We start from the raw sequence: 1313 nt of genomic DNA, 5'->3' as shown, positions 1-1313 counted from the left end.
CTAGAATTACTGGCACGTGCCACCATGCCCAACTAATTTTTTTTGTATTTTTAGTAGAGACTGGGTTTCATCATGTTAGCCAGGCTGGTCTTGAACTCCCGACCTCAGGTCATCCACCCGTCTTGGACTCCCAAAGTGCTGGGATTACAGGTGTAAGCCATCGTGACTGGCCCAGTGTAGCATTACTGATAACAGTGAGAAACTGAAAGCAAAACATGTGTCTGATACATCCATAGGCTAGAATATTCTGCAGCCATTAAAAAGTGGACATTCTCGGTTTTGTTTTGCACCAGCCATTCGTAGGTAATCCAGACACGAGATGGCTGTCCTCTCTAAGGAATATGGTTTCGTGCTTCTAACTGATGCTGCCAGCTTTATCATGGTGGCTCACCTAGCCATCAATGTTTCCAAAGCCCGCAACAAGTACAAAGTGGAGTATCCTACCATGTACAGCACGGACCATGAAAATGGGCACCTATTCAACTGCATTCAGCGAGCCCACCAGAACACATTGGAAGTGTATCCTCCCTTCTTATTTTTTCTTGCTGTTGGAGGTGTTTACCACCCGCGTATAGCGTCTGGCTTGGGCTTGGCCTGAATTGTTGGACGAGTTCTTTATGCTTATGGCTATTACACAGGAGACCCCAGCAAGCGTAGTCGAGGAGCCCTGGGGTCCATCGCCCTCCTGGGTTTGATGGGCACAACCGTGTGTTCTGCTTTCCAGCATCTTGGTTGGGTTAAAAGTGGCTTGGGCAGTGGATCCAAATGCTGCCATTAAAGATTATAGGGTTTTCAAAACTCTCATTCAAATGACTTACCTTTATTTCCAGTTATATATTTTTCCTAAATATAATAAACTTACCTGGCATCTGCCTCATACCTAAAAAAAAAAAAAAAAAAAGTGGACATTCTCAAAAGAGTGGATCTTGTTCTTAAACAGGTGAAACTAATCCCTGTTGATAGAAGCCAGAAGGTTACATGAGGGGAAGAAAGGTAGTTATTGACTGGGAAGGTGAAGGAATCTTCTGGAGCATTGGAAATGTTCTGTATCTTGAAATGTGTGGTGGTTAAGTGGGTAACTACACACATTAACATTGAGTGAACTTTATATTTTATATGTGTACACTCTTGACAAAAACCTGTTGAATTATTATAGAAAATGCTTAGGATAAAATGTTAAATGAAAAAAAGTCCCGGCTGGGCACGGTGGCTCACGCCTGTAATCCCAGCACTTTGAGAGACCAAGGCGGGCAGATCACCAGGTCGAGAGATCGAGACCATCCTGCCCAACATAGTGAAATCTCGTCTCTACT

At 43.7% G+C, this 1313-nt stretch overlaps 1 pseudogene across 1 annotated transcript; it reads left to right on the top strand.

Moving 5' to 3' along the window:
• The first annotated feature begins 270 nt into the window (after window positions 1-270).
• LOC116566504 lies at window positions 271-901 on the top strand (annotated as a pseudogene). The gene has a single exon (XR_004275893.1). The product of XR_004275893.1 is annotated as a microsomal glutathione S-transferase 3 pseudogene (transcript).
• Window positions 902-1313: the final 412 nt, after the last annotated feature.

This window comes from Sapajus apella, unplaced genomic scaffold, assembly GCF_009761245.1.
Source record: "Sapajus apella isolate SASKATOON/1434 unplaced genomic scaffold, GSC_monkey_1.0 scaffold43, whole genome shotgun sequence".
Lineage (NCBI taxonomy): Eukaryota > Metazoa > Chordata > Mammalia > Primates > Cebidae > Sapajus > Sapajus apella.
This window is presented reverse-complemented; position numbering and strand designations above follow the sequence as displayed.